The following is a 12,585-nucleotide window of genomic DNA, read 5'->3' on the forward strand; positions in this document are numbered from 1 at the left end:
GATGGGGGCGAAACGCGAAAACACCCGTGTGCTTAGATTTAGGTGCACGTTAAAGAACCCCAGGTGGTCAAAATTTCCGGAGTCCACTACGGCGTGCCTCATAATCAGAAAGTGGTTTTGGCACGTAAAACCCCGAATATTATTATTGGCAATCACCCATTAGTTACAACAGAAGTGGCCTTGAAATATAAACCAATTACCTCCTACTTCTTGCTATTAGGTTATCTGCCGAAGGAAGAAGTGAACCTAAATTCTCCACCCTCGGCGCTAACACATAATCGGTCGTTGCCTCGCCCACGAACCTTCTCCACCTCTCTCCTTTAAAAGTAGCGTACCTATATACACCGTGCCGAGGAATGCATGTGTCGCCTTGAAAAAGACAAGTCTACTTTCGAAATGTTGGCTCCGGCTTTTACCTTGTTCTCATTTCGCTCATCATCTAGAACTACCATCTCCCGTCTTCCCCGTATTTTCCCTAGATTACCTCCTACTTGGTAGCTGTGTGATTATGTCACTGTTACAAGGGTTCTCGAAAGAGAAGGGAAAGTGTGTTACAGGTGTCTTCGTCAGTGACGTAAGCGAAGTCTCACAAGCAATAGCTCTGAATATGAGGCACGCGGGACTATCAAATTCTAGCACCGGACGGACGTCTGGGACAAGAGTTCCACTTCGTCGAAACTAGAAATCTGACTATCATATTGTGGGCTCGAGCAGGGTAAAGGTGGCCTTGTTACTGGCTACCATTAAATTTGGGAGACAGGACAGCTAACAGGTGTTACTGGGAATGAAGGGCGGCGCAAAATATTGAAGTAACGACTGAGAGTAGAACCAGTGTGTCATGGCCAAGGCACAGAAGCGAGAAGTATTGGCGTCCTAATGAGATAGCGCAGCCGAGCGAAGCCCATCGTAAGAAGAAGCTTCAGCTTGGGGCCAAGGTCGTTTCCCCATTAAAGTGCATGTAAAACGCAGAAATGCTTTTATGGGACAACAGAAGGAGCAATTCGGATGGAATTTGTTGCATTTGGAAGAACGCGTTAACTTCCAGTGACTGTAGAAAACAGTGTTGAGTTATGTCTTCAATTTTCTGAAGAATTCCCTAAGGTTCGAAAGCTAAAAAGAAAATACAGGCTTATAAATAGAGAACGCAGAGCTTGGAAATCTCTGACTTGAAAAAGTGAAGTTTACAAACCATTAATTCACCAGGAGTTCACCAAATCTTTACTAAAACCAGATCTCGTGAACTGGCACTGTTGCATCACTTAAAGCAGACACACGTCACATGTGAACTGACAGATTCCTTGAAATCGTTACATTTTTTACGAGGGTATTTCAAAACTATTACTCATAAATTAGTAGTAGATTTCAGAGCGGTATATAGTATATCAATTTCGTCGACATTTATTGTATTATTGAGCGCAGTGTACGGTATAGCGGTATCGTTCTGATAGTTTAGTTAGACTTTTAAAGTTTATACGTCGTATTTTACAAATTTCTAATATTCATCAACAAAAAAATGTGGGCTGCCTAAATAACCAATTTGTTTCTTAGAGTCTGGAAATGTTATCTTTTATTTTTGAACCCGACAATACTCATAGAAATCGGCGCAGTGGTTTCCGAGAAATACGATTTCTCCTTTTCCATGTATTTTGATCGGAGCTACTGAGCTAAAGGTTCCTCATAATGCTCTTGGACGGTTGATGGCAAGGCGACGAGACGGCTTATATTGGCCGGCAACCTATCGAGAAGCGTGGCACGCTTCAACGACTGCGAACTGATGTCGTTAAGCTGCCTGATTGCTTCGACCTGAGCGAACCAGACCAAGACGTATCTCCACTCACTTTTTCCATCATCTCGAGCGAACAGCTTTCTTTGGCATTTTGGACAATTTCCGTGGCGGCCGACTGCCGTAGTTTCCCGTCTCAGGGCGCGTGTTCTTGCGCAGACGGTTAATGACCAAGTACAAAGCCTCTGGCGTCAGAAGTATACTTTTAAATTATTGATAGTATGCGCATTTTATTTTGGCGATTTGAACGATCATCATCATCAGCAGCAGCAGCAGCATCACCGTCCCATTTTTATATGCACCGCAGGACGTAAGCCTGTCCCAGCGATCTCCAATTACCCACGTCTACAGTCTGCAGAAGTTCTATTATCTCGAGAATTATCTTCGATGGTTTTTGCAAAAATTTCTTTTTTAACGGGACAGCAGCCGGCGTAGCATGCGGTCATCCCTAGGCTCAGGACAATGCGTGACGTAGAGATCTAGGTGCAGTGGTATTCTGAGGCTGTCGTTTGAAGGTGCGGAAACGAAAACTGAGTTGCTTGGCTCAACTAGGGCCTACACTGAGCCTACCGGTCGTAAAGCTTCCTTTTCAGGAAAAAAAGATCCGCTCAATCCGCTGTGTGATATCGATTTTGTCATTGACTGTTTCTAGGCTCCCGAACCCTGCCCATTGGTTGTTTCGTTTGATGCAAATACGAATAACAGGTCGGCAGGCTTGTGGTTGAGCTTGTTGAATGGTTGGACTACACAACTAGCACTTGTAAGCAGTGAAGGCTTCAGTCGCTTTTAACGAGCGCGCCATGTATTGCGTCAAATCTGAATGTGCACCTGGAGGCAACCGCATGTGCAAAAAAAAAGGAAACGCATTCCATAAACCTTGGAAAGATGCTACAGACTTCAAAAGGGTCCTCTGTTAGCTTGGTTTTCTTTTATGTGAACTCTGACATATTAGCAAACTGCATCAATCGCTGTGTTTTCTTTGCTTTAACGGAGCGAACTTCTTTTTTATCGAACCAACACACTTGTGCCTCCATACATTAGTGGTTACAGATCAATATATTGCATGCAATCGCAACTACCAAACAAGGCTGCAAGTACGGCAGCTAAACGCGCAGTTTCTAAACCTGCTATGACCTGACCCCGAAGCTAATGGCAGCTTCGTGTCAGTACGGTGGCTGCTCACATTCGGCGTTGTTCTGTCATGCTCCCAGGGCGATTCACTTCCGAGCTGAGGTGGCGTGCGTGGATCAATTAGCGGCTGCGAAGCAATTACCGCTCTAATGTCCTCTCACGCTCACAACCCTTCTCAATCCTGAATCGGTGTTCGGCCTCGGTGCTTTAATCCTCGCAACCTGAAACTTTCGACGACCAAAGAAATAGCCAAGATAAAACTGTTACTGTTTGTGACCTCTCAGGAAGGCAGGGAAGCGTGGTTGATGAGAGATGTCACTTAGTAAACTCTTCCTGCATGTTTTTTTAGGTGGGATGCTTCACTGCATTATAAAGAATGTAACTAGTGCATTTGAGTTAAACTTTGAAGAAGCTTTTAAGAACACTTCACATTTCACTTCACATTTCGTAGTAGTAGTGGTTTCACCATAACATAGAGAAATTTGCACCGAAATTCTTGACTTCGTCTACGTCATTAGGATTACGATAATACAAAACAAGGAAGGTACTCGTAGTTGTGCCGGTAAAATACCATAGAAATATCTAGCAGAAATAAATATTCTGCTTAAAGAAAAGTACGCGAACACAAGACTTAGAATTATTAACTAATTGTTACGCAGAGGGGAGTGTGATGGCGAGGAAACCCTTTTAATAGTTTAAAATTTTTTACTCGAATCACATTGTGCCACGTAAGCATAGGCTTTACTTCACCTACCATGTATACTGAATGTTTGCCAGAAACGAACGCGCTGGAAATTCCAGAAACCCCAAATAGCGATCACATTTCCGTGAAATTTCAAAAGCTTTCATACCAGCGTGAGCTATATTTCCTAGAATCTGATTTAACAAAACAAGCGTCAGTAGAGAAAAAACACGAGCCAAATTCACACAAAACTCTTGCGATAGGCGTATTCGTAATATTAGCTCATTCCGCTAATTCTGACGCTGGGCTATATTATTCGCGAAGGCAAACGGCCAATGGCTAAGAACACTTACGAATGAAAAGCTGTGTGAATTCAGACCCATATTTTCCCGATGCCACTGTGTTACCTGCAAATATTTTCAAAAAGCGTATTTTGATGAAGTTCTGTGTTAATATAACAAAATCTCTCATATCGCGTGTTTTTGTCCTTGTGCCATGCGGAGCATAATTAGCCGATTTTGTGCTGTACAAACGCCGCAACAGTTTGTTTCCTACACCATATAGGAAGTAGTCACATCGTCGTCAGCAGCCTAGTTACGTCCACACGAAGGACTAAGACAAGGCCATTACACCGGTATTTCCAACTACTCTTATCTTGCGGCAGCCAACCCATATCGAATTGCCAAAAATTTTCCAATTTCGCCACTCCAACGAATCCTCTCCCGGCCTAGACTAGCAGATATTTTTTTTGTGTGCGTTAATTGGTAGGCAATACATGTATAAGTATGATGACGCGAAAAATCGGAGACGAAGAAACATATGTCGACACGGTTCCATAGCGAGAAAGAAATAGAAGAGATATTCTTCCTACACTGCACATCATATAGGCGAACAACAATGACAGTAATAATGATGACCGTGACAATGATCCTGTAGTTGTGTTGAATTTGAAATTAAAGTCAGTTTAGTTGTCCCGCAGGCTTTCACGTAACGGCAGACGCACGCCCTATCATCGCATTTTCATCGAGGCCGCTCCACTTAACTACCGACACTGATTCGTCACCTTCTACCAATTCATTCAAATTAAAAAAAATTAGGTGTGTATTATAATTGCACGGTTATGCGCTCTGAGTAATGTTTTCAAGCTTCTCAGGCAGGGATGTAAATCTTCAGGAAAGAAAAAAGACAGGATGCGATAAAATGGTGAACCACGAAAACTCCCGCCCGATCGCTCGCATAATAAGACTAAGCAAAATGTCGAACCCTCACAGGATTAGGATGGTTGCATTATTCCACCAAATTGCGCGTGCTGACTGTTCAAAGCAGTACAACCACTGCAGCTTTCGGTAAAGTGGTAGCACGTCACTATGCCGAGCGTGGCGCAGGGGCCGATTTAAAAAAACTCGCTCAAAAAACAAACCGAAATGAGGCAATAAGGAAATGAAACGACAATGTGTAGGCGTATCCAATGCACTGTCTCAAATTTTTACAAGCAGCAACTCATTGCAAAAATTGTGGATGTGTTGGCATGATTTGAGAACGTTCGTACAACGTATTAGCGCTTAAATAGTTTTATTACAACATACATTTCTGCGAAAATCCGATAAAATAATTACACTAAACGAATCTGCAGTGGTATTGCCGGAAAGACCAGTCAATGTGGTAGATTTTTTTTATTCTACTCGTGAATCCTAAGGGACTACTTCTGACTGAAGTTGCCAATAATCGCCTTTACATATTGATGATGAATCTTTGCAGGGTCAGTACACAAAGTACGTAGCGTTAGGCGCTAAAAAAATCACACGGAAAATCCTCTGGGGTTGTCTAAGTATATGTAAGCATTATGCCACTTGCTCATCTCCATGCAGCCGGGTGTCATTATCAATGTTATGAACCTTGATCTGACCAGTATAAAGTTTATCGACCCTTATCAGTTGTTAACATCCTTATCGTACTATATCAGGCCCTTATCAACTCATATTGTTTGGTATCAACATTATCAGACTCGATCCGACCCTTACCAATACTTATTGGTTGGTATCAAACTTAACGCGATCCGCTCGATTCTTATCAACCCTTACCTGTCTTTATCAACCTTATCAGAGATTATACGGCCATTATCAACTTTATCGCACTTGATCCGACCCTTATCAATCGTCATTATTCCTTATTAGCATTACCAGACTTCATCTGGCCATTATAAGCCCTTATCGCTCTTTAGCGCCTTTTCCATCCGCGTCGAACCACTGTCAACCGGGATGTGACCCATATAACTCCTCATCACTCCTTATCCTCCTCATCAAGTCATTGACTGCTTATCTGCCTGGGTTGCGCGACATCAAGCGCATGAGCCCTCATAGACGAAGGAACGGCCCAACGGAAGGAGCATCCCGCGACAACCGAAACGTAACGGGGACGTGGCGTGCTTGGCATTAAATTTTTGCAAATCGGAATTTCCCGACGTCTACAATGCACCAAATCGGCTCTACTTGTGATTCTAGAGGTGGGTTTTATTCCACCGTCACCAAATATTTCAACAGCGCTAACATAGAAACAGCGTTCTATAGATTATTTTCTTTACAGTGGTCCGTCTTAGATGATAGACAGGTTTCCTTGTTGGTAGGCAAAGAAACGCTTACGCATTGAATAACTTTTATATCATTTTCTTGCAGAACCTTGTTTCGCATACTTGAGTAAAGTACAAAGACATGTCATGGGGCATGAAAAAAATTCAGCTGAAATATCGGAAAGCACTCTGAGCAAGGTTGCAAACAGCCATGATGTTTTTTTAGAAGAACAGAGATTATCGAGCGATACGTCTGCGATACTGCGAAAAATGACTTAGCGGCAATCATGACACTTCTGTTTATTCGAGTATTACGCATAAACTGTTCTATGGTATCGGCTGAAGTTGCTATGGCATTCGCTTACCAAGGTCGGCTTCAGCATGACGGTATAACAACTGTATGACGACGACAGAATGAAGGATTGACGCCGATGAAACGACTAAGGCGGCATGACGACGACGGGATGAGGACAGCGGTAGGATGGCAACACGTGTCGGATGAGGAAGTCACTGCAACGACGATGAAACGAGTACGATGGCATCTCAATGGCAGTTTGAAAACGTATGCAGGATGACTGTATGACCGCGACGGTATGACTACAACAACATGACGGGATCAGGTGGTAAAGCCGGATTGACGATGGTGGAAGGTGCACGATGTTATCATGGTGGTGGTATGACAACGAATGCATGACGACTATATAGAGATGATGATATGATGAAGCCAGCATGGCGAGTGTCACATAATGAAGCTGGAATTACGAAAATGCAATGACCAACACGGAACTACAATCACGTGCGTATGCCTGCTGGCCCGAGCTATTGGCAGTTTGGTTCGCTGAGTCGGCGTGAAAAGTGGAATGATGATGGCATGACGAGAGTCAAATGACGAAGGACAACGATAGAATGAACGTAACTAGTTACGTGATAGAACACGTAACTAGTGGCCTAAACTTATTCCACTAGGTTGACGTAGTCAGTCAGTCAGTCAGTCGGTCGGTCGGTCGGTCGGTCGGTCGGTCGGTCGGTCGGTCGGCCGGTCGGTCGGTCGGCCGGTCGGTCGGTCGGCCGGTCGGTCGGTCGGTCGGTCGGTCGGTCGGTCGGTCGGTCGGTCGGTCGGTCGGTCGGTCGGTCGGTCGGTCGGTCGGTCAGTCAGTCACTCAGTCACCGACCGACTGACTGACTGACTGACTGACTAAAAATGTCTAGAACAGCGTGCTCATCGCATTCAAAGCCGTAAGATTGCGCACAAGGCAATGCACTGGCTGTCATAGTTTTATGACCCTTGTTCTCTGTAATCGGAGCCGAAATATCAAGATTGAGTTGTGGAGACTGGAACATGGATAGCTTTGCTTTTGTTTGCATGATTTAGGGCTATGCAGGGTGCCTTACACGGCGTGTGTATCTCCCGCTGTGTGCCCAACTGGATTGTCATGCAGCTGGCCCGGTATTAGCCATTATGCGTGGCCCCTGCACTGACATTTCCCAATAGTGTACTCTTGCGCTAAGCACCGACAACCGTGGGCTTTTTGTCAAATCGGTGCCCTCCTTGCATAGAAAAGAGGGGTTTTTAATTAAAACACTGCTCGTTTTTTGTCTTTTCTGCTTCGTGAGATTCACATTGCTCTTTTGAACTACCATAAACCTCACAAAGCGTGCCGCCATCATAAGAATGTAGGGTCATCTAGTGCATCTAGCTGTCCAATGAGGTTGAACTAGCCCTAGAAGCTTTGCAGCTGGCTGCAACTGCACTTGGATGTGCGAGAAGAGCCATTCACCAAGCAAAAACATTGCTGCTTTTGCACGTTTAGAAAAATTAACTATGCATGTTCACGTGCGCGCGAGCCTCGTGGTTGTGTTGTAAAAAAGGTAAGCCGTATATCGCTACCTCTGGCTAGATCTATTTTGAATAAGTTTTCTGAGAAGGAAATAAGATCTGGAATAATAAGTCCTGCAAACAAGCGAGAGAAATTTGTATTAATAACATCAAGTTAAAAGGCATAGCCGAGCGCGAGGAATGGGAACGAGATAAAAAAAATGAACTTGGCATTCATGTTCACTTTTTTCACGCGAACATGGCTTCTTATGTGCTCCTTTTTATCACAAGGACGCCGTCAACAAAGATCGATTTTTCTGCGTTTGAGTGCACGTTGAAACGAAAATTAAAACTACAGATGGTCTTCTTGAAACGGAAATATGTACCACCATTATTTACGATACTTGAGGCTCACGCGTAGATAGCCAGTTTTCCTAAAGTGTTTATTTCCTGATGCTTACTGACAAGTCTACACTAACAAAAATTGGTGTGCTGATTGGAAAAGTTTGGAAGTCAGCCGCCTGTGTGTATCGCTCTAGTTCATTTATTTCTTGTCTGTTCGTACAAAACAAACTTGGTGTCATGAACAATCTATATATAGCCCGTGAACGAATTCTTTGGACCATTATTTCTCTGTCGCTGACAGAACGCGTCACATCGAATATACCGTGAAACCTGGATTCACCAAAGGGGTCATGTGGGGTAGAACTCACGAGACTGAACTGAAATCGGGCTTGGTTGAGTACGTAGACAGCCCAGTGCTGAGTCTCAGCGGGGTTTTTCTATTCTCGTCACTTGACAGCACTGGTAAAAGCAAGTCGCGTGCGCAGAGATGTACACCATGAATAAAGACATAATTTACCATATGGGATAAAAGATCGATCCTAATGCTGTGTGGTATTACTCTTCAATGTAACACATACCCAATCCCTCTGTCGTGTTCTCTATATCTCCTATCTTATTTTTATTTTTCCTTCTGTCTTTTGTACCTTAGAGACCCGCAGGCGAAAGGCCATTTCGAACGTTTACGACGTCGTAATTTCTGCTGTGGATAGAAGCAAGCGTCTGAAGCGCCGAGCTGACGACGTGCGGAGGATCCCGACGGCACGGACAGAGTTGGCAGATTCTACACGCTGGGATACCTTGAGACCGTAACGCGTGCTGACCTCCACACATGGGGCACGTCTTACATAAAGAATACTTTTTTAAAAAACTTTACAGCTGTACGTTCTGAGCTCAGTTTACGAGCGAGTATTCGGTGCTTTGAAGACTCGTAAAATGTGTGGGTTATACCACGGTGCCACACTGAAAACTAATATTACAGGGGCAAAAAAGGCGAAGAGATGATTGTGCTTGGCCTGAAAAAAAGTCTCTGTAGTCGCAAACCATAGAATGAACAAAGGTGACCAAGATATTTATTTTGACGGTTTGGTGGGGCGAAATCCTTCGTTACGTGCAAAGCTGTAGCAAAAACTGTGCCTTGAATTGTGTGCGTTACGTAACTGCGGATTGGTGTGCTCGAGTAAATTGAAAGCGCTGCCTGCGTTGGCTTCCGATACTGCTGAGACAAAGAATATCTGCTGAAATAACACATACATTCGACCGAGATCGTATATTATGCAAGCAGTGCGGCCCAAACTCTGCAACGATACACTATATATATATATATATATATATATATATATATATATATATATATATATATATATATATATATATAGTGTGTGTGTGTGTGTGTGTGTGTGTGTGTGTGTGTGTGTGTGTGTGTGTGTGTGTGTGTGTGTGTGGCATAATGGGCCCATACCACAGGGACTAAAGACATTTAATCTTGCGCCCTCTGTTTCATCTCTAACAACCATTCATCTTTCTCCTATTTTATTCTCCCTTGAATCGTGTCTTCTTCTTCTGACCTGTAACTCTCACGCGCTGCTCTCAGGGCTGACGATCCCAGTCACCTAGAAGGCAATCGGGTCTAGTGCTTCCTGTGGTCATTGCTCCACAATGCACCGACACACAACTCGATGGACACCACCAAGAATCAGATCTAATTTCGCGTCCGTCCGCTCTTCACTGCCGATGAGTATTTTGAGAGGGCTTATTCAACGCGCAGCTGCAAGGACTGATGTAGGTAAAAAGATAAATTAAATTTGTGATTTCTTACAGGGGCCATGGCCTAAGAGAGGTGAATTCGCCATTAGTCGAAGTGCTGTTGCTCTTTTTTGGCGGAATCATCTTCAGGTGGCTCAACATAGCTGAGCAGCTTTTAAGCTTGCTGGGTCAGCTTCGTTTTCTTTAAGGCGTCCTGTCTACACTTGCAGTGTTAACAAAACGTTGTAGGTGGCTCTTTTGTATGTAGAAGAAATAAAAGCTCCCTCAAATAAGAATTTGTGTATTGTCTTCAATGTTGCCTTTAATGCCACTGGGGCCTTCAGTTCATTCTTCGACCCGAATGTCTGATTACTGAATACCTCTATCACTGCCTTGCGAGTGCGTGGTACTCTCTAGCGCCGGCGGTAGCCATCTTGTGAGGGACGCACGATGTCTTAACTGCACAGAACCTCAAGCCATCACCTGCGCTGACTCGCCACCTGCGCTTGAATCTTGTTAGCTGTCGTCGCAGTAAGACTAGATGCAAGTTTCGAAGTCCTAATGTAACGGCCACGTCACACAAGGACATAACACTCGTTTATTCTTGAGACTGTGGCATCTCCTCCAGCACCTTCGCCTACTTCGTCTGTTAATCTCTGCTATATCGTGACGTCTTCTGACCCGTAGCATATCATCATCAGTCTATTTTATGTCCACTGCAGGACGAAGGCCTCTTCCTGTGATCTACAATTACCCCTGTCCTGCGCCAACCAATTCCAACTTGCGATTTTCCTAATTTCATCACCTGACCTAGTCTTCTGCGGTTCTAGACTGCACTTCCCTTTTCTTGGCATCCATCTTGTAAATATAATGGTCCACTAGTTCACCGTATACCTATCCTACTCATTACATGGCCTGACAAGCTCAATTTTTTTCTTATTGTCTGTTGGAATATCGGCTATCCCCGTTTGCTCTCTGATCCACACTGCTCTCTTCCTGTTTCTTAACGTTACGCCTAACGTTCATCGTTCCATCGCTTTTTTAACTTTTACCCCGTTCTTACTCTTTCTCGGTGCAAGTTCTTATTAATTTGTTGCATTTAGTCCCCAGTGCTGCTTAATAGGTGAATTTCATCTGCAAACCAAAATTTTTGAGATATTCGGCCTTGATCCTATCTCCTAATCCTTACCAGTTTAATTGCTTGAATATTTCTTCCACTAGTATGCTGTGAATAGCATTGGAGAAATTGTGTCTCCTTGCCTGGTCCCTTTCTTTATAGTCATCCGTCTACTTTTCTTGTGAAAAATCAAGGTATCTGCGGAATCTCAATAGTTATTTTCCAAGATTATCATGTATGCTTCCCGTACACCTTCATTACGTAATGCCGCTATGACTGCTGGTATCTCTACGGAATGTCGATACCTTTTCATAATCTCTGAAAGCCATATAAAGAGGCTGAATGTAATCTGAAAATTCTTCGTTTACCCGATTGACGACGTGAATGTTATCCTTTGTAGAGTATCCCTTCATTAAGCCAACCTGTTTTTTTGATTTACTGAAGTCAAGTGATGCCCTTAATGTATTGGAAATAATCTTGGTGCATGTTTTATACAATACTGAACGTAAGCTAACGGGTCAATTATTTTTCAATTATTTAACGTCTACCTTAGCGTGGATTAGTATAATGTTGGCATTCTTCTAGTTCTCTGGAGCCCTTGAAGTCATGAGACACTTCGCACAAAGGGCCACAAGATTTTCAAGTTTTTCAAGGCATCATGCTTTTCAAGCCTGGTCTGTCTTTCATCTTTGATTAAATCGACTGTTATTGCTTCTTCTCCGCCGCCCGCTTTTCCCCGGTTCACCTCTTGCAAAGCCCTTCTAACTGCATCTCTAGTTATAAAAGAAGCCTCTGTATCCGGTCCATTACTACTTCGAATAGAGGTAGCGTGGCTGCTCTAGGTACTGTACAGGTCAGTGTAGGATTATTTCGCTGATCTTACTATATGTTTGAAATTGGTGTTGATATTACCCTGCTTATCTTTCAGTGCATACATGTTGGCTTGTCCTGTGCCACGTTTCCTCCTCTGTAATTCCGTGCTGCCTCCAATTTTTTCTGCTTCCTCAGTCTTTTTTAAGTTATAGTTACGAATATCTCTTGCTTTATCCTCGTTAATTGGTTCTGACAGTTCCGCGAATTCTATATGATCTCTTGGGTTACACACTTTCATTCTTCGTCGTTTCTTTATTAGGTCCTTCGTGACTTGGGATATCTTTCCTGCTGGTTGCCTTGGGGCCTTACCCCCCACTTCAATTGCTGCTTCTGAAGCCAGCCTAGTTAAGATTTCACTCATTACCTCTACGTCATCTTCATCTCTCTGTTCTAAGTCTGCATATTTGTTTGCACGCACCAGCGTGAATTGCTCTGCTTTTACCCCTACTTCGTCTAGGTTGACCTGTTCTTGACTAGTTTTAGTCCTTCTCTCGTCATAAGGAGGTAATTCGTAGACCCGCCCGTAGCG

The sequence above is a fragment of the Dermacentor variabilis genome, chromosome 5 (genome assembly GCF_050947875.1).
Source record: "Dermacentor variabilis isolate Ectoservices chromosome 5, ASM5094787v1, whole genome shotgun sequence".
NCBI classification, from domain to species: Eukaryota; Metazoa; Arthropoda; class Arachnida; order Ixodida; family Ixodidae; genus Dermacentor; species Dermacentor variabilis.